General features: G+C 38.5%; 1 pseudogene; it reads right to left on the bottom strand.

The window, feature by feature from the left end:
* Positions 1-830: 830 nt before the first annotated feature.
* LOC144377674 (transcription factor AP-2 gamma pseudogene) lies at positions 831-20091 on the bottom strand (annotated as a pseudogene).
* Positions 20092-21641: the final 1550 nt, after the last annotated feature.

Below are 21641 nucleotides of genomic sequence, written 5' to 3'. Positions count from 1 at the left end.
GCCTTGTTCTCTTTCCATCACAGAGATCCTGTGTGGCAGCCTACTGACTAACCCAGTGGCTCTGATGTTGGCTCATTTACTTATTTATATATTTCAGTTTTTCATGATCAGCTAATTGGAATAATAACCTTTTTATAGTCTATTGTCAAACTAAAAAGATTTGGTATAACTGGAAATAACGAATAGCTCCCAATAATTCCATTCTGACTTAATTTCCTTTATGAGTATTTACTGGCAACCAATAAGGAAGAGATTTATCCAAAGAAAATAAAAATAAATCTATTATAAAAAGAAAGATAACATGAAAAGTCCAATTTCTTTAATTTCATAAAATGCAAATAATTAATTTTTGAGCTAGAGGAACAGAAATAAAGATGCAAGCTCTCTCTGAGGAAGGAGCAGAAACAACAGCTGACTCACCATCTCTCTGATTTAGACTTGCAAAGCCAAAGCCATGGCTACTGGACAGCTCTGAAGAGCTGCTGAAGGACACCCAGAGCAAGGCAGAGGCCAGCAGAGCATCACAGATGTTTGCAGAGAAAAGCAACATATGAAGGTTAGCACACTGGGAGAAGCTCTCCTTTCTTTTTTAGTTAAGAGGTTAGAATTTGCACCATCTTGGTCATAAGCATATTAGTCTATGCCTAACAACAGGCTAATAAGGAAAATAAAAGCCCTAGCTTCCAGTCTTTGTCATTATCCTATTGTAACTATTCCCCTCATGGCCAAGTCAAAGCCCTCAGTGTGATGTGACTGGAAGGCACGCAATCACACACCACGGAACACTTCCATCTTGCACACAACATAGAAGACACATAAACAGCCTGAAGAGCAGGGGTCATAGCAAGACACTACAAAAGAAGCAAAAGAGGTGAGTTTTGATAATTGATACCTGTATTTTCAATATGATTGGCTTAGTTTCACTTACATAATTTAATTTTACTTTTTAATTTTTCCACAGATTCTATCCAGAATACTTTTATTATACAAGTATCATGCACATTGGGGAACATTTACAGTCAAGGAGTTCAATTCTAAACCTCCATTTCACCCACACCAACTCTAATGCACATTTACCTTACAGTGAATGAGCCTCACAGGAATGAGATACCAAGTTATTGTTTTCTGAACACAGAGCTCTGATTAAACAGAATCTTACAAACCAAGAACAAAGCCCTGTATCCTCTTAATTCTTCATACCCTTTGTACAGATGAATAAAATCTAAAGATGTGTTATAAATTACCCCACCACCATTAAAACTTAACATTAAAATCAAATCATATTTCTCAAAAACTTTTAAAAAGTGCACCAGTATTTACAGATCCCATTAAATTATGCATAAATATATTCTGTACACTCAACACACTGTTTCTCAAAATACAGAGCCTCTACAGAAGCTTGGGGGTGACAGGCAGCAGGAGAGCTTAGTGCCACCCTTTTCAAGTTTACTGGAAAAATCAAGATCTGAAATAAATATGCAAATAAAACTTCAGTTCCTTACAGGAACCTGTCGTTCCAAAGAGTCACCCACTTAAAGAGTTAACTTTCAAAGTTAAAAAGAGAGAGAAAAGAAAAATGAAACGTCAGCAGGCATTGTTTCTACAAGTTTCCTACAACCAGAAGGCCCCTCTGAGCATGGGGTTTGCACCCACCAGCACCTACTCCCTGGCTGCAGAGCACGTGGTACCTTTGCCTCCTCCTGGAAGGAACCATCGCTAAAGTACATAGATAAAGACTAATTTTTGGAAAAAAAAATATTTAGTGAACATAAAAACCAGCCATATCTTAACACTAAAGGAAATAAATTATCATTAATCTGAATATAATCAATCTGAAGTTTCAACAGCATGGCTTCTTGTTAGCCCTGTAAGTCAGAGGAAGGAGAGATGGAGTTCCAAAAAATAACGCTGAGCAAGTAAAAACAAAACAAAAACCAGTACTTGTCACCTTGGATCCTGTGTTCAAGGACAGACACTGCAGTGCTGGAGAAGCCACAGGGATCCATGAGGGCAGGTCAAGATCCTGCAAGCCTCAAGTGACAGAGGCCTTTGGATAGGTGGGTAGGGGAGGTTGGAAGCTCCTCCCCTAGCAAGAGTGTGTCCCAGTCTGTCCCAGTGGAGAAGGATTCCTCAGTCTTTTCCCTTCCTGCCCTCTGCTCACCCCCATTTTACTTCTTGTACTTCTCCATTTTCTCCAGGGTCTTATTAGAATCTGCTGGACTCTGGTCTCTGGGGTTAATATAGGATTTGTCTATGACAATCAGGGCTTCTTTGACCTTCTTCTACATTGCAGACACAGCAGTGCAGATGGCCTGGCTGCCAAACCTATGGGTGGGTAATCAGGCTGAAATGAGACAGGTGGTTCTGTAGGTACCTTTCCAAGATCAGGGAGGGCCTGTTGCTGCAGTTGGGTGTTCAGTCTTGATGGAGGAGGTCCATGAATTCTTTCCACACTTGCTGAGCCACCCCCAGTGTATTTATTCTTCTTCCTTGCAATCTCGGTTTACCCTCCTGGGTGAGGCCTGGTTAAATTTTCGGCCATTGGCTTACTAGGAAACTCAACTTCACAGACATACACAAAGTCCCAAGCCAAGTGAACAGCTTTTCCTTCCACCAAGGATGTCAGGAGGGTCTCAAGATCAGGTTTCCAAGTTTCCCAGCCAGAATATTCAGCCCAGTCTTGTCCAACTTTTCTCCACAACGATTGGCCTCCATTTTTGGACTTGGCTTTTCTGAAAACACCTCCCAGCAGCCAGGCATTTAAGCATTCAGAAGGTGACAATCGCCTCTGCACTTCAGCCACAGTCACTTTATATTTGGACATTGAGCTGAGGAGAGACTGTCTTCCCAGAACCAAGCAGAAGATTTCATGGGATTCTGCACGACTCCCACCAGCTCCTTCTGACAGGGGAGACCTAGGGGGTTCTTAATCATGGAAAATGGGATCTTTGCGGATTACAGTCTGATCAGGCCCAAGCTGATGTGAGTTGACGTTCTACACCTTTTCCATCTGATGAGCCATGTCGTGGAGCCCCAGGTTCTCTGCCAGGCAGGTGGCGTCCAGGGCGTGCGCACTGGGGAATAGCAGGTCTAAGCGGCTATAGCCCATGGCACCTTCCTCCTGCCCGGAGAGATGGGGGAGCAGGCCCGCCAGGCACCCTAGGTGCAAAGGCAGGCTGGCCCTCTCCTGGCTCTGGCGGCCAGGCCAGGACTGCTGCTGGTTGCTGGTGGTCACAGGCTGGTGCAGGGGATTGATGGCCGCAGCATAGGCTTTGCTCAGATGCAAATAGGGATCCGCCAACTGAGTTTAAACCAGCTGCTGGTAGGGCGGTGGAAAGTAGGGTAGCGGCTAGTATTCAGGGACTCTAGTGTGGGACAGCAGCAGTGCGGAACTGTAAAGATGCTGCCCAGCGGAGGTTAGGTGGGGGATGCGTGGATTCCCGTGGCTACAAGCCCTGCAGTGAAGGTCTGTGCGCTTGGTTCCCCCTGGGCGCTCTGAAGCACCAACTCAGGACCTCGGGTCCCCAGCCAGATAAGTCAGAGCTTGCACTCCAGGGGTAAGTCCGCTTGCGGCAAACACCGTGCGCACCAAGCTCGTTCATCAGCCTGCAATTGTTGGAGTCATAATTTAATTTTAAATAATCGCTATATTTTGACACTGACTTGTAAAATTCATAAAAACTTCATGGTTGTCTCTTGATAGCTGCTGAAAATTGGTATTAGCACATGACTCCATGGGGCCATATTAGAAGGATTTTCTTTAAAATCAGGAAGATGACTGCTTCTATTATCATTGTACCAAAAGTCCTAACAGTAAACAGAAAAAAATTTTAAATGAAGAGCATATAAACTGGAAAGAAGAAAAAGCAACTGTTAGAACTTGCAGATGATGTGACTGTATAGATAGAAATTTTTAAAAAAAATGATTGCTTAGCTATTAGCTCAATATTCAAAAACTAATGCTATATTGGAACACTAGCTATACTTACAAAGTAGGAGAGAATATCAAATGGTAACAAAATATACTGGCTCCTAAGAATGCATCCTACAAAATGATGCAAGTGTTTATGGGGATCATTATAAAAACTCTGTTGGGAAATGGGAAGAGGGGGACTACCTAAATGCAGTCTGCAAGAAGAACAAGCAGGAAGACTCCATATTTTTAAGGTATCATTTTCCCTAACTTGAGCTAAAGGTTCACTAAAAGCCCAATTGAAATTCCAGGAGGTGGGGCTGGGGATGTGGCTCAAGCGGTAGCATGCTTGCCTGGCATGAGCAGGGTGCTGGGTTTGATCCTCAGCACCACATAAAACTAAAATAAAAGATGTTGTGTCCACCGAAAACTAAAAAAATTAAAAATTAAAAAAAAATAAAAATAAATATTAAAAAAATCTCTCTCAAAAAAATAAATAAAAGAAAGAAAGAAAGAAAGAAAGCCCAGGAGGCTGTTCATAAGACTTGAAGGAGTGACTCACATGGCTCAGGGTTCTTAATCCAGGAAAATGAAGGGAAGGGGCTATGTAAACATGAGTAGAGGACAATTACATCTTTATTTTCACTAACCTCTAACTCAACTCAACATGACAGGCCACACAGGTTCAGCATGCCCTGTGCATTTGGTTAACCAATATAAATTAGATATTTTTATAGCAATCATTGCATGGTTAGAAATACAGTTTGTGTCTCATTTCTTCAAAATAACAGTAGTTATTAAGTTCATCGCCAGATTTTGTTCTTTTACATGCTAATTAATAGCCAAGGATGGCTATTATATTAACATTTCTAGTACCCTCATTACTGCACTTTAATAATTGCTTTTCTCTGTAATTCCAGATGCAAATGTTCTGCATCTACTAGCATTACTCTGAGAAGGGGCTCATTGGCTTCAGCAAACTGCAGAATGGATTTGTTCATGGCACACACACACACACACACACACACACACACACACACAAATGGTTAAGAAGCCCCAAAGTGGTTGGTATGTTACTGGAGTATTATGTTACTGGGGCATTATGGGCATTTCAATGAATTCTGTTCAGGCTTTGCTACCTGGAGTGTTACCATGGCAATTTCTCCAATGCAACAAATCTCCAGTCAGAGTTATTCATATTGTAGGCTAAGGGGTTCCCCCATTGGTGGGGGGGGGCAAGTGAGGGTTAACCCATGAACTGTTTAACATGAGGGCCTGCTCCCCTTCCCAGCCTGGGCCCCAGCAGGCCTTCCTTTATGAATGTCCATTGACAGCCATGGCCCATGGCTCCCCCTGTAGTCACTTCTGCTCACATTTTTTTTCTCACCACTATGGTGTCTCCCCCGCCCCCAAACACACACACCCACATCCCTTAGCTTGCTGAGAACTAAGCACAGATTTGAGAAGCAAAGTATGCAGGGTATAAGTCAGAGAGAATGAACCAGTTGACTAATCTTGGGATGTTCCTCAGCCTCAGCTTTCTCATCTATACAATGGAGATCACACAACCAATAGGGTTGCTGCTAGGATGAAAAGCATTTGCATTATTTTCTTTATCATGAAATAAGTTATCACATATTAAGACCCTACAAATAATCCTGTGAGGACAGTTATCACATATTAAGACCCTACAAATAATCCTGTGAGGACAGTTATCACATATTAAGACCCTACAAATAATCCTGTGGAGGACAGTTGTAACCTCCACATCCAATTTAAAATACAAGTGTAGGGGGGAGGCATTCACAGTGCCAAACAACACATTCATTCATTCCCAAAAGCTTAGTATTAAAAAGAAAAAGAAAAAAAAGACTGGTCACAGTAGTGCATGCCAGCAGCTCAGCAGGCTGAGGCAGGAGGATCACGAGTTCAAAGCCAGCTTCAGCAACTTACCAAGCCCTTAAGCAACTAAGCAAGACCCTGTCTCTAAATTAAAAAAATTAAAAAAGGCTGGGGATGTGGTTCAGTGTTAAGTGCCCCTGGGTTCAATCCATGGTACCAATAATAATAATAACAGTAATATTTTTAAAAAGAAACAACTTTTATAGTATAATCTTTCCTTGGGAAAACCAATTTGATACTTTTTTTAAAAAAATGATAATTTTCTTTATAACCCTAACTGGAAGGACTTAGAATCAGCTATTCCAATTGATTCCTGAGGCCACCTGTGAAATCATATGATCAAAACAAGGTGCCCTGCTGCCCCGACCCATGCGGGCAGCTGAACTTCAGGTCGCTCATGTGAATTTCCAGGGACACCAAATAAAACACAGACATACACTTTACCTTTAAACAAGCTTCAGGAAGGCTCCATGGCTTTCAGCCTCAAGCTCCCCAAATGGGAGAGCAAGGGAAAGTCAGGAGAGGCTGGCCAAAGAGAGGGAGCACATTCGGAAGTGGGCTTTTATTGGGGGGACCTTCATTCTTAGAAAGTTCCATCCAAAAAAAGGTCAGAGGGGCAAGTTACAAAGGAAAGGTGAGTGTAATTCTTCCCAAGGGGCTGCAGGGCGACACACCTATGTATGAAGACAACTTCCAGGACTGGGCAATGTCCAGGTCACTATGAGATGTAGTGATGGTCAAAGCCTCTCCTCTCAGGGACTGAGAACATGAATCATTCAGAGTGATCTCCCACAGTGCCCTCCTCCTGTGAGGCCCTGGCAAAGGAGGATCTCTCTACCTGTGTACTGGGACAGTACAGTTCCTGCACTTCTGCATCTTCCAGCTAATTGACATACACACAAGGTAAACTCTCAGGTACCCTCAGAAATCTTCACTCCTTGATGTTTTCAATATGAACTGTTCTTTCTTTTATACTATGATGCCTGGAGTGAAAGTAGGTAGGATCAGATGTCATTTTTATTCTATGACATCATTATAAAATATGCAGTTTCTTTAACTGAATATTATTCTTATAAATAATCTGAGAAATAATATGTCCATAAAAAATGGATAAAACTTGAAAGGCTTCAAAGCTATGAAAATTATTCAAAGAAATTTTTTTTAACAGGTGAGATGATAAAGCAATTGTAAAGAACTATAACTTAGGAGAAAAGAAAGCTGAGTACAAATAATAAGCTTATAAGAATGAACATAAGAGAAAAGGAAATACTGTAGTTAGGCCAAAGCAAATTTATTTCTCTGTATAATAGCCACTCATATACATGAGAATGATTCTGCAAAATTATCTCAACTTTTGAGTGCACTTATTCGTTCATAAGTATGAACATAATCAAGGTTGTGTTTTTAAAAGAAGCTTTAGAATTGGGCTGGGGGCATAGGTCAGTGGTAGAGTGCTTATCCAGCCTGAGCAAGGTGATGGATGGATTCCATCTCTAGCACAACAAAAGAAAAATTTTTAGTTGTGATATGTTTTATAGAAAAACTAAACACATCACAAATGTACACAATTGACACTGATTCAGGTCAGATTGCTAGGGCTATCCTCCTAGGCTGTCTGATGCAACAAATTCATATTTATAAAACATTTAAACCATATTGAAAAGCCACTTTAATCAATAGCCTGTTGTTTGTCATGCCATAATAACAACCTTAGACTGAAATAATAAAATAATATTTCAGCTTCTGATTTTAAAACTTAAGACACACTCATTCTTATGGATTTAATCTCTGGTAACAAAAAGAAAAAAAATCATAATAAGAACCAGAGGGTCTAAATTTTCCAGGTTGGTGTGGGGTTATATTGTTGTGGAATAATTGAAAATTGCTGCACAATTTTTTAAACCCTAGAAATAATATGAAAAATTTCATATGGTCATTTCTACTTAGAGAAATGTTTCTTCTGAAAATACCACAGACTTTAAAAACTTACAAAAATTTAACAAGTGTACTGTCACATTGGATCCATAAATATAATAATATGTTGGGTTTTCAGGATAAGACTTAGGCTGCAGGAGAATTTTTTTCACTGTCTTAGAAAACACACGCGCACACACACACACACACACACACACAATCTGATAATTTGAACATTCGCAGTTGAGAAGAATTTAAAGAAACTTTATTTAGTGACCCTGTAGGAGAGTAAAATATCCTACCCCAGACATATTTCTTTGGCATATTTCAAATTGGATAATTCAGAGAAACTTCAGGCTCTGTGAACACAGGAATGGTTCTGAAAGGTGGTTCTTTTCCAAAAGAAAAGTATCTATCTACATTAGTAAATAGCAGCTGTGCATTGGGGTGGGAGGTCTATTTTATATCCCCCACCTCTTTTCTGCCTAGGAGGGCTATAAACACAGCAAATAGAGATTGAGATTCTAACACCTGACCCAGATAGTTGGCCACAGGTGGTTGTTGCCTGGAAGACCCCTTCTGCATCACAAGATACCCTTGCTGGCTGTGCATATCCAATCCTCTTATGATCTCTCCCCACCCCCACCCCTGCTGGGTTTTTCCTTTTTCCACCTTAATAAATTTGTATAGCTCTTCTCCAATTTAATCTCCATCAGGGTGAACCAGTGAACCTTGAGAAGGCCCAATAGAAATGTCCCTTTGTCTGAGTAACACCATGTGTGGATAGTGACTTTTCTTTTATAAATCGAAATCTAAATCTACACCCTATAAGCATTACTAAGGCAAGAAAACTTAAAATATAAGAATTAACTAAATATTTAAATTGCTCACGGAAAAAAAGTGTTTGTTCTATAATTTACCAGCAATAGTGATTGTAAAAACTTCTTAAATACACTGGTAGGACTGTAGAAGCATGAATTAAATATACCCCGTGGATACATTCAGGGGTCACCTAGCCACCACAGGTGAGCCTCCTTGGCTACAGCAGGCCCCATAGCAAGTGGATTATGGGCCAGGCATGGTGGTACAGGGCTGTAATCCCAGCAGCTCTGGGAGGCTGGGCCTCAATAACTCTGCCGCAAAACTAAAAAATAAAAATAAAAATGGCTGGGGATATACCTCAGTGGTTAAGCATCCCTGGGTTCAATCTGTAGTTACCCACCCCCAATTAAGAAATGAAAGAAAAAAAGTAGACTGAGGAAAACCACATGCTTGAATGATCTCATCCACCCATTCTACACCATGAACACAATTTCCAGGTTTAGGGGAAGATATTCTTATATAAAACAGTGAATGAACCAACAAGCACTCATTGAAACAAAACATGACTTTTTTCCTAAGTAGGAAACAAGTCTCACAATTGACAGCATGCACAATTTACTTTCTACTGAGCATTCTTCTCTTTGACACAAAACCAAATCTCATTTTTTTAAAAATAAATGTTTAAGGTTAAAATCCACTGTGTTCCTGAAGAACATAAATAAAAACATTCTCCTTCCTTATCTTCCCCACCTGGTGATCTCAGTCCCTATTTTTATAACAATTGAGATTTTCAGATAGTGTTCAATATCTACTAATTTAGATCTTATCAAATTTTCCTGTTTTATTAATTTGTTTTGCATACTATTGATAAGAGTTTTTTTTCACTTCATTTTCTTTGGATTCATTCTCTCTTCTTTGTGAAGTACATCCTTCCTTTTCTTTTCCATTAAGTTTATAAGATAGTGAGTAGGTAGCATTTCTGAATAATATCATATTGAAATAGAATAAATAAAAGATAGGTAGAAAGGAGACAAAGGAAGAAAAGGGAGACTACTTTAAACTCAAAGCCTTGTGATAAATTCCTCATACCTTCACTCTCTGGTCAGTTTTTCTCCAAGGGCTGTCACTTCCCAAGCCAGATTTTTTTCTAAGAGCCTGAGTTCCCAAAAGGTGCATCTCACTCCCTTGACAGCCGCATTCTTCCTGAATATGGATTCCTTGCTTTCCTGAATAAATCTCTGCTCCTCCCTCTCTGACATGGGTGTTTTGTTTTTGCTGCTTGGACTAACCAATAAGCTATGAGCCTTCCTTTTTATCTTGAATTCTCCCTTAGTGAATTTCTGTTGACAGCAGTGATAATTTCACCACTTTGTCCAACAGTTCACTAATCCTAGAAACACTGTATTCAATTTAACTTTACCAACCACTCAGACAAACCAAGGATTTATATGGTAACATAACAAAGGACTTACAGAGTCTGAGTCCTTCAGGCAGCACCTGCTCTAAGTCTTCTGGCAAGAAATTGAACCTGCAGGACTCCAATCAGTGGTTCCACTGCTTGCTCACATATTAGAGAAATTTTCTGTTGGGTCTTGAATATCCCAAATAATAGGACATTACAAAGAAGACTGAAGCTTCAGCCAAAGTTCCAGAAACCACCCAGGGCTATGGAAACAGAGTCCAATGTCCACCAGTCCCAAAAATCACGTGGCATTACAATTCCTTCTCCAGAGAATAAAACCACTAAATCAGGTGATGGAACCACAAGCAATACAGTTTCTGAAAGCCACATCCTAAAAATATTTAGAAAGTTTCATAATTTTAAATATCAGACACATTCATAATAACCTCCCAATGAAATAAAAAAATGTTATTTTTGTTAGTCAAAAACCAAACTTTATCCAATTTTTTTTCCATGGGTTAGATATAATTGACCCTGCCTCCATGCACATCTTATATGTGCAAGTATACCTTATCCTAAAGTGTATACAGGAAAAATTTAATGAATGCTACAGCACAGATAAGAAATAGTATATATTTTCCCCCACTTTGTGACTTATAATTTTGGAAGAAATTTTTTATTGCTGTGATATTAATGAGCATATAATAAGAATGCAATTTCTAATTTTAATCTAATTAAAATGCTAAGTGTTTTGTAAATTACACTGCTATAATCATTGGTATTCATGTATCACTATAGTATACTGATTTAGTTCAAGTTGTGGTGTAAGGGTCTGGTGAAACGTCGGAGGGAGAGACCACCCAAGAGACTGACTCCATGCAATTGGCAAAAGGGGATATTTATTGGGGATCCATTCCAGCGCGCTGGGACTCTGTGCCCACTCAAGAAGGGAGAGCAGCCCAGAGCCCAGAGCAGAGTTCAAGCAGAGCTTAAGTACACTTTCTGGAGAGGGCGGGGGGGGGGGCTTTGCATACATAAAAACAAATCATCATGAGTTAAAAAGTAAAAGACTAGTATTGTTAGAGTCCCTCTGCTACCCCCAAAACCTGTAATCCCTATTGAACAACAACCCTGAGTCAGGATTAGTGCATACATTGGCGGGAACAATCAGGGCAGGAGTGATTGGTGCTCCTAGATGGAGTACACATTCAAACTGATTGGTTTAGGTCCTGCAATGCCTATGTGCCAAGCAACTTGGAACCCTTAGCTATTAAACAACCAGAAAGTCAGTGGAAATATTTACTGGGCAGTTCCAGTATTGTCCTAACAGCTATAGGGATTACAGGTTTTGGGGGTAGCAGAGGGACTCTAACAATACTAGTCTTTTACTTTTTAACCCAATCCCTGCACTTTGGAAACTTTAGGATGCCTGGTCTTTTACACTTTAACTCAGGCTCTGCGGCTTAGAATCAGCTTGGAAATTTTACCTTTACAGTGGAATCAGCCCAAGTGCTCAACTGATGAAAAAATGAATTCAATAGACTTTTACTCAGCCATAAAGAAGAATGAAATCATGTCATTTGTTAGTTAAATGGATGGAACTAAAGAACACCATGCTAAATAAAATATGTGAAGCCAGATTCACACAGTTCAAGGATAAAATGTTCTCTCTCATATGTGAAGCAAGAGAGGGGGAAAAAAAGAATAAAAAAAGAATCTCATGAAGACAGGAACCAATAGAGTAGAAGAAAGGGATAGAGAGGAAGAGAGGAGAAAAGGGCATGGGGAAGTCATGGGTAATGAAATCTACCAAATTAGTTATGTCCCATGTATAATTATAATGCACTAACAAATAATAATAATAATAGAAGAGAGATCAGTAGAATAGAGTAAGTGTATGGGAGAGGAAGAGAAGGAATAGAAGGAAAGGTATTGGGGAATGAATGAGACTAATCAAATTATGATATATGCATATATGAATATGGTATAATAAATTCCACTATTATAATTATAGTATACAAATAATAACAATTTTTGAAAGTCAACTGTTTTATGCTTCTATTAGTTTTCACTATAATATATTGAAAATACCCAATATTTTGAATCTAATGATATTTTTACCTCTTTTCCAAGCTAGCTCTCTATTCCATTATTGAAGATTAAAGTTTCTAATGGATAAGAAAGGATATACAGTATAAAGGGACAACTGAACTAAGCAGCCTTATGATCACACAATGATATGTTCAATGTCTATGTCATAGCACCATTTTCAAACACTTAAAAAGAATTGAAGTGTTTGACTCTTAAGCAAATACAGAAAGTTTTGTAAGCTCATCAACAAATGATCCAGGGAAAGTACATTTTTGAGGAAGTAGAAATTTACAGGCATTTTTGAGAGGACATGAGAAAGAGATGGCTAGATTACATAAAAACTAATTAATGTCCTAGAGGACACTAACGTCTTTATCTTTCCTATCTGCAAAACTGCACTCATCAATTTAGCAGATAACATTTCAGTGTTACAATTATAATCAAATAGTAAACAAGTAAGAGAGCTATGGGAGTTTTATCCTAGATAATTAAGAAATAATGGGTACCAGTGAAGCCAGATTTACAGATAGGTAGTTAGTGTAGTTAGGTAAATCCGGTCTAATATCAAGTAAGATAAATGAAAAGGAGGCCATTATTGAGAATGGAGTCCAGGAAACCAGAGCAACACTTGGGGAAATTGAAATGTTAATGTCCCCAAGGCCCGGAACCCATTCTAAGGAACAGTTAATGAAACAGCTCCCAGCAAATAGGAAAATGCTAATCAAAAGCTGCCCCAGGCCTTTCCTGCCCAGATTACTCCTCCAGCCCATCTATTCCCCACCTTTTGGGTCTTCCCACCTGCATTCTATCACTGAAAGATAAAGGGAAACAAAAGGCTTGAATGTGGGAAAGCTGAAAAGAAGACCTTAGCACTATATAAAAAAGGGAAGACCTCCACCTTCCATGGATTCCACCTCTTGGGTCCCCTTCTTCCTCCAGGGAGAAGTCTTTTCTGCTGTCCTTTAATAAAGCTTCTACTTTCCACTCTACACTTGCCTCAGCATGCTTCTCTGGTGTTATACCTCAGCATTCCAAGAAGCAAGCCTTAAATATCGGTAACACCTGTTAATCAATGCCTTTGTAGAAGACTGAGAGGTCATACTATCACTCTTTGGCAGTATTTAAAAGTGGTACAGAATTTTCTTTTCTTTTTTTCTTTTCTTTTCTTTTTTTTTTTTTTTTTTTTTTGTCTGTTGAAAGTTTATTATTGTGTCCAATCTGTATTTCGCAGCACTAAAAAATGACAAAATCATGGAATTTGCAGAATTTTCTTAAGTAGTGATTTGAAAAAACATTCAAAGCACATAATTTTATGCTTTAGAATTGAAACTAGAAAAAAACACATATCTATATTTTGGAGAATCATTTTATATTTGGTTTTATGCCTTTCAAAAATATACAGAAATGTATAATGCAGTTTTTAAGAAGCTATTCAATACTAACAGCACAGGCCTAAGACAACTGGATTATCAGTGGGTCCCAGAGGCAGGTAGAAATGTGTAAAATTTACAAGACACACTAAAGAACTTTGTGTGTTGAAATAACCCTTCAAAAGTTCTAAAAAAATAAGTGAGGAAAATATCCTAAAGTTCAATTCATCGTTGTTATTTAGAAACCTGAGGCTACAGCAAAACCCTAGATAAATACTTTCAAATCATTTAAGCTATTTTACACTTTTATATTCAAAAGTGTATATATTATATTGCTTTCTTCCCCAGTCAAAAGTGCCCTTCATATTCTGAGAAAAAAATTCTGGATCACTATAGGTAGGACATATACATTGAGTCACAATTACCTAGGAATATTATATTTTATATTTCCTTTGTGATTTAAAGGGAAAATTCACCATAACATATACTTATTTTTTATTGATTTTTTTTAAATACATGGCAGCAGAATGCATTACAATTTTTATTACACATATATACCACAATTTTTCATCTGTTTGTATATAAAATAGATTGACACCCAATTTGTGTCTTCATACATGTACTTTAGATAATGATGCCCATCTCATTCCACCATCTTTGTTAAACCCCTTGCCCCCTCCCTTTCTCTCCCACCCCTCTGTCCTATCTAGAGTTCATCTATTCCTCCCATGCTCCCCCTCCCTACCCCACTATGAGTCAGCCTCCTTATATCAGAGAAAATATTTGGCATTTGTTTTTTTGGGATTGGCTAACTTCACTTAGCATCATCTTCTCAAACTCCATCCATTTACCTGAAAATGCCATGATTTTATTCTCTTTTATTGCTGAGTAAAATTCCATTGTATAAAAAAATCACATTTTTAACATTTACTTATTTTTTTAAATAAACTCATCAATGAGTTGTTCCCTTCTTTTTTTGAGAGAGAGAGAGAATTTTTTTAATATACATAATTTTTTTTTTTTTTTTAGTTTTCAGTGGACACAACATCTTTGTATGTGGTGCTGAGGATCGAACCCGAGCCGCATGCCTGCCAGGCAAGCGCACTACCACTTGAGCCACATCCCCAGCCCCTATTTATTTTTTTAGTATTTATTTTTCAGTATTCAGTGGACCCAACATCTTTATTTTAATTTTCTGTTGTGCTGAGGATCCAACCCAGCACCCCGTGCATGCCAGGCGAGCGCGCTACCGCTTGAGCCACATCCCCAGTCCTAACATTTACTTATTTAAGAACAGTTTCCTGTCCTTTATCAGGTACTTTGGAATGATTTGATCTCACTTTTACCAAACAACTCACACAGAGAAGAAGATTTTTCTTGAGACCCATGAGGCCTGAGTTCTCCTCATAATACCCTACAGGCCTGGCAGGGGCACTGAGAATGGGTCCTTATGGTCATTTAGTTTGCTTTTGCTTAAAGAATCCCCTACAATTCCACAAGCTTCAGACCCCACCAAGCCTAGATCTCTCCTCACTTGGCACTCTGGGCTTAGCAGTCACATGAAAACTTTTATTAAAGAAAATGCTATTGTTTTCTGTAAGTACGCAAACACATCCTAGTCTTCATACTTCTGGGAAATGTGTTCACATACTATGAATACCGATCTTTTTACTAGTTTGTCAAAAGTTCTTTTTAAAAAACTCCAAGTTCAAATGCCCATAAAGATACTGATCCCTGTTTCCAGGGCTATTTCCCCAATGCCTACATCAATGCATGGCTTCCCATTCACAGGGGGGCCTTCCTACACATACCAGGTTGATGCAGATCCAACTCACTATAGGCAAACAGCAAGCATGCTACTGAGGAAAGAAGAGCCTGACTCAGTTAAAATATCAGCAGGAGTTTAGACCCTGTTATCCAAGGCTTTATAGACTATATTGATCCTCTTAGCACTCATAGTGTTACTTGAGATTGAACATATTTCTTTAGCAATAAAGAGTATTGACAGTATTTATCAAATAAGGACAAACAATCCATGTCCACTAAATGACTTGACTACTGAGAGATAACTCTTAGAGAGTTTGACAAAGACACTACTGAACGATTTTTTAATAAATGTTCATGACATTATATGGGAGACTGTTCAGAGCCTCCATTCTACATGCCCCTGATTTATACCAAGTATTTAAGGTTGACTGTGTTCTCAGATAAGAATAACATATACACTACAGTTGTGTTGCTATTAGATGACACTGTGGATATTTATACTTGAAACTGGTAATACTGTGCAGGAACTTGTAGGATTAATACACTATCACCAAATATGATATAAAGTAATGCTTTCCACGAGGCTTCAATGAAGACAGTGTACAAATCTTCAAATCAAGGTATCAATATGGAGACTCCTCAGGTCAAGCATATTACTTGAACATCATGGATTTGCTTCCCATGTAGGCCAACAAAATAGACTTGGTCTGCACCTCCAGTCATGGGCAGGGACATTTCCATGAGTGATTTTTTGAACTTAATGGAAAGGAAGGAAGACATCAATGGATGAAAATAAACATTATCACTCTTAGAAGAGTGACTCAAAGTGTATGTTCTACCTATAGTGACCCAGAGTTTTCTTTTTTTTTTTTTCTTGGAATATAAAGGGCAATTTTGACTGGGGAAGAAAGCAAAAGGAAGCTTCTGGAGAAAATTACACGTGCAGAGATTCCAAGTCAGACCTACTCACTGAATTGACTCCCTGGATCTGTAAGTGTGGTAACTCCTCAGATATCACCATCAAGGAATGAAATTGCTAATATGTACTTCAATCCTCCTTAGAGTAATGGGGGCACAGAAGCTGTCAGGTAGAGTTTGTGCTTTACCTACATGGAGCGAATGATGCAGCTATTAGATTCCAACTGTGTAGCTGCTACATGGGAGAAGAGTGAACCCTATACTTCAGAGTGACAATCCATGAGACAGATTTAAAGCACTGGATAAAAAAACAAAACATGGACATTTTATTATTCTCCCTCTTTTTTCTCCAAATACCCAGAAATTAATAAATGGCCGATTCCCGGGGAAAATGATAAAACAGACTTACCTTCTTCCTCCACTTGTGCCTCCCAAAAGAAAGTAAAGGAAATGACAACTGCTCATACAGAAAACTGAACTCTAACTCAGAATCTGTGTTCAAATTTCCCCTAGAATTCCCATCAAGAATTTCCCACATAAAACACTCTCATCTTGACTAAAAGAGTTTTAGAAGGCAGCCCAGGCAGTTGCTCATATTTTTAAAATAATAGATCCTGTGTCATAGACTATATATAGTTTCAGCCCACTCAACTTGGTTTAACCTCAGGGACAGAGAGAGTAGAGAGGAAAAGAAAAGAGTGAGAAAGGGGGAGGAGTGAAGAGAAAGGGAGGAGGAAAAAGTAAAGCACAAGCCAATGGTACAGGCTATCTAGAAACATTTTACCCTCTGTGAAAAATTCTCCTGACTCAAAATCTCCTTCTGATTAAAAAGATCATGTCAAAATGTGCATGATCTCTGAGAGTGCAACTTCCAGCAAGTCCTGTTCTGGAAGAGTTGCTCTCATGACCAAACCTCATGCTAGCTGACCCATAAGGAAGAATGGTTTCCTCCTGAGAACCAGCATTCAGTCTGTATGGGAAGAAGATCTATGCATTTTTTTAGATATCTTTGTACTTCTCATTACTTTCATGTTGGTGCTCAAGAACATTTCAGTTTAGTCATAAAGTCTACAGGAAAGGACTATTTAAGTTCTTAAAGCACTTCTTAAGAAAATGAAGGTTAGCCAGTAAAAGCATTTAGCAACACTGAGGTCCATGGCTTTGTATTGAACCTAATTTTCTACCCTGCCAGCAAACTCCTCTTTAAAATTTCTCACAAACAGGAGGCTGAGGCAGGAGGATGGCAAGTTTGAAGCCAACCTCAGAAAATCAGCAAGGCACTAATCAACTTAGGGAGGCCCCATCTAAGAAATAAATAAATAAAAAGGGCAGGGGATATAGCTTAGTGGTAAAGTGCCCTGTGGTTCAATCCAAATACAGCAAAATTAATTAATTAATTAACTAATTTAATTTCTGACAGGATAGCACAGACATGAGAATAAACTCTTTATGACTTGGTAATAACAGATTTCAAATACAAGTTTTAAGTACCTTACTTGTACACACATATACACAAATACTTCCCAAATACTCAGAAAACAAATATTAGCTTATCTATTAACTTATCTATCTTACCTAATGAGATTAATAACATTTATTCACCATTATTTCTACTCCCAGAAGTCATACTATCAGAATGGGAGCCCTAAGGAATTATCAAATGTATTTTTTCCTAGTCTCTGTGAACCTTTAAAGCCACAAGCCATTTAAATATAATCTTGACATTTGAAGAACCATCACAGCCATCTCTTCCCTGTGGAGATTGACCTTATTATCTAAAAAGGTTGTGGCAATGTAAATTTATTTTTAACATTAATTTGAGTACTAAATACAACAAAATTAAAAGAGGTGATACATGAAAGCTAGTGTTGATATTTAGGGAGTCAGCCAGAGAGCCACAGGGAGTTGGGCTTAGAAACACATCTACTGCAGGCAGGTGTACTGCCCCTCCTCACAGAGTACCTGCACTGTGCCTTCTTAGCAAGAATGCTCAGGGTCAGAGGGGGCATTCTCTTGGGTTCCAGGGAATGCAATACCAATGAAAAACAAAGAGTAAACTGCTTACAACATCAAAATCATGCAATTAAAACTAAGGAAATGGGAGAGGTAGCAAAAAGCCCCCTGCTCCTCTCATAGCAATGGTTTCTGAAGCTACATTTACTCCAAGTTATAGTGACCTCCAGTGACTTGTTTTTTAATTGTACTTCAGTGACTATGTGTAGGAATTATCTGGTAATTCATTTCTACAAGCAAATTAATTAGTCTGGTTATTTTTAAATCTCTTAGCAAAATGACAATGCTTTCTTGCAGGACTTAATGATTGGGTTTCATGTAAATGCCCCATTTTAATTAATTCATGGAGGTGGTTACACATAGCTAAGTTAAAATTGTGTGTGAAATGCAGGTCGATATTTGCATGTTCATTTGTTTCAGGGACTCAAATACACTATGGTCTTAAATGAGTGAAATAAAATCATTAAGCCAGTTGGCACAGAGGGATGAATGGTGGAAGAGTAACTTTGCAGTGCTTTTCCCTTCAGGTTAAATTTTCCCATAATGACAAAGCTTAATCTGGATACATGGCAGTAAAGTGAATTTCTTGAAAGTCACATTAATTTGTCCTCCTGCCCACAACTTGCCTTCTTTTTTTGGGGGGGAGGGCAAGGTAGGGAAATGGTACTGGGGATTAAACTTAGGGACACTCAACCATTGAGCCACATCCCCAACCCTATTTTGTATTTTATTTGTATTTTATTTAGAGACAGCATCTGAGTTGCTAAGCACTTCACTGTTGCTGAAGCTGGCTTTGAATTCATGATCTTCCTGACTTTCAGCCTCCTGAGCCACTGGGATTACAGGAGTGCACAACCACACCCAGTCACAACTAATTTAAAAAAAAATTAATGAGGGATGGAGGGAGGGAGTGAAGGACATGAGAGATGTTTTAAAAATTCCTCAAGAAAAAGAAAAGCCCTGTGATCAAGATTTTTTAAACTGTTTTTTAAATTGTCAGATTAAAATACCTTGAGGACTGCTAAAACCATTTGGCTAGCATATCATAGCGTTAATCCAGAGCAGAGCAATCAGCCTGACTACCCTGAACCCACAAAAATCAGAAGCAGAACAAATCACAAAACACAAGCATTTGAACATTTAAAACAACCTGAATGACAAACCATTTTTTCTTCTAAGCAAAAGCCCTCTCGAGAGAGGAGCTGGAAGTCTCCCAGAACATGCCAGGGAAATCCAGGTTTATTCCTGAACCCTACTGCTGTGCCTGCCAGTGCAATGCCAGAGTTCTCTGGTCCACTTCACTCTGCAGAGTTCCAAATGCAAGGATCTACACTATGCAGAACAGAGCCAGTTTGATGGCTATTACTTTTTCTTACATAGTTCCTATGAAATGCATTTGTAATGAAATGGCGTTAAGTGAAGGCACTTGCAAGCTCCTATTATGTTCACTCACCTCATCTCACCTGTCAATATTCTAGCACTAATTTTAGGTTCTTGCACTTACTCAAAGAATATGCAAAACAGCAGCCTACATTTAGGTTCACAAAAGTCAAAACATGCTTCTTATGTTTTAAATGCAACAAGAGGAAAAACAATTTTAATCCATACTATTTTAGTGGTGGGATTTGGAGATACTTTTAAAGCTTCATTTTCAGAGACAAACCAGAAATTATATTTGTCAATATTTATTAACAATAACAACACAATTTCTAAGTTTTCAATATAAGTTTAAAAAGATCTGCTGTACTCACAAGTACTCCTGCCACTCCTGTGCTGCAGGTCTTCGAATTCAAAAGAGTGAGCATCCTGAGCAAGGTTCCAGGGACAGGGTTCACGTCCACATTCTCGAGGCTCCTCCACCCCACATCCAATATCTCACTCGATGCAGAGGTCTCTTGGTGCACATCCTCCCCGCCTTTTCTCTCCTCTCTGATGTGGGGCGAAGGTGGAACCTGCAGACACATCCACTCATCTGCCATTTTGCACTCCTTGCCCCACACACCTGCAGAGCCCCTAGGTCCAGGCTGCCCTGGTGGTAATACAGGGAAGTGCAGGAAGGGACAGTAAATCTTAAACCTGGCTGGCTACTGGCAATGCTGGGAAAGGAGAGCTACACACCCACTTTCCTGGCTAGTTTATCCTATGTTTCCAACTCTCAAGAGAATAACATTTTCATATATTTCAGTCTAAAGAGGCCAAGTATGATGAGTGATGCTTTCTCATTAAATGGAAATAACTGATATCTATAGAACACTTCATCCAACAACAGCACAATTCACATTCTTCTCAAGCTCACATAGAACTCCAAATAAGATAGATCACATGCTAGGATATAAAACATAACTGAACAAATTAAAAGAATAATGATCACACAAAACATGTCCTTGAACAACTACAAAGTAGAAAACTATAACAGAATAATACACCAAAATTCCTAAAATATTGAAGATCTAACAACAGACTTCTAAATAGCACATGAGCCAAAGTCTCAAGAGAAATTAGAAAGCATTTTAAAAATTAAAACATTTGGTTAAAATTTGAGCGATGTAGAGAAAACAGTACTTAGAAGAAAGAGTTTAGCACTGGAAAAATATACCATTAATAATTTAAACCTCCACCTTAGAAAAATAGAGAAAGAGCCTAAATAAAGCAGAAAAAAAAGAACAAGAATCAATAAAGTTTTTTAAAAGGAAAGCAATATCTAAAGGCCAACAAAATTCAAAGCTAATTTTTGAAAAGATCAATAAAATTGATCAAACTCAAGCCAAGGTAACTGAAAGAGAAGGGGAAACAGCAAAGAGAGAAGAAAAAGGAGGCAGAGGAGGAGGAAGGGTAAGAGGAGAAAATCAGACATAAAAGATTTTAAAACTTCTAATGTCAGAAATAAAAGAACTTCATTACCACTGATGTCATAGACATTAAAAGGTTAAAAGAATATTATGAAAATTATATATGTTTATGAATTTTAAAATGCACTGATTCCTTGAAAGACACACAATACCAAAACTCAGGGTCTTCATATATTCATGATGCTATATAACAGAAAAGCACAAACTGGGTGGATTGATATTCTTTTGAATTGACGCAGAAACTTATTTCTCATCTTACTGGAGGATGAGTGGGTTAAAAATCAATGCAAGCCATCAGCAGTTTCATTGTCTGATAAGTATCCACCTCCTGGAATATGTACAAATGTGTTCTCACATGGCAGAAGGGGTGAGGACCCCTAGGCCTCTTTTATCAAAGCACTAATCCCATTTATGAGAGTCTACCCTCAGAAATTAACTGCCTCTCAAAGGTCCTACCTCCTAATACCATCATATAGGAGACAATGTTTCAACTAATACATTTTAAAGGGATACTAACTAAGTCTACAACATTCACAAAAGCAGATATAGATAATGTTAAGTAGGTTTGGTTTATACCTAAAAAGAAAAAAAAGTGAATAATCAACAGCCTTCTAATAAAGAAAACACCAGGTACAGAAAATTTCACTGATGAATTATACCAAAAATTCAAGGAAAAAAAT

The sequence above is a fragment of the Ictidomys tridecemlineatus genome, chromosome 5, assembly GCF_052094955.1.
Source record: "Ictidomys tridecemlineatus isolate mIctTri1 chromosome 5, mIctTri1.hap1, whole genome shotgun sequence".
In the NCBI taxonomy this organism is placed as follows: domain Eukaryota; kingdom Metazoa; phylum Chordata; class Mammalia; order Rodentia; family Sciuridae; genus Ictidomys; species Ictidomys tridecemlineatus.
Note: the sequence above shows the minus strand (reverse complement) of the source record. Positions and strands in the feature narration are given on the sequence as shown.